This window comes from Acipenser ruthenus, chromosome 15, assembly GCF_902713425.1.
Source record: "Acipenser ruthenus chromosome 15, fAciRut3.2 maternal haplotype, whole genome shotgun sequence".
NCBI classification, from domain to species: Eukaryota; Metazoa; Chordata; class Actinopteri; order Acipenseriformes; family Acipenseridae; genus Acipenser; species Acipenser ruthenus.
The window spans coordinates 34967878-34968479 of record NC_081203.1 but is presented as its reverse complement, the minus strand read 5'-3'; positions in this window follow the sequence as shown (position 1 = coordinate 34968479).

The following is a 602-nucleotide window of genomic DNA, read 5'->3' as shown; positions in this document are numbered from 1 at the left end:
GACCTCAATAACACTGCAGAAGCAGTGATCTGATGGCTCTGTGAAAACTCAACGTCACCCAACGTCACCCCGCCCCCCATCCACTGCAAGTATATCTTTTCATATTGTATTATCTATTCATATTGTATTCATATTGTATTATCTATTCATATTGTATTCATATTGTATTATCTATTCATATTGTATTACCACTTTATCAGTGATTCATTGATTATGATAAAGGATTGATGTTCCATCTTGTAAGCCGGAGCAGCAACACTGGTAATTCTGTTCTAAGTTCTACCAAACACATTGCCATTCAGTGTTGTTTCACATGATTAGAAACATCTGTATAGATGTGGTGGGGTGTGCTAAGAAGTGATGACAGAGTCCCAGATTTAGATGCAGCACATGTTTTACTGGTACAAACACAAGCTTTTACATTAATAGGGTGTCTCTTGCCGTCTTCTTTGCCAGGTCCTGGATTCGCCTCTCAACAGCACTCTGAACCCCCGTGGTTCTCGGGTCCGCAACGGCACTTAATCCTCCCGGGAATGCAATGGGCAAAAGTAAACTCTCCCTGCGCTGCTCTGCTCCGCTCCGCCTCGCTCCTGCACCAAACT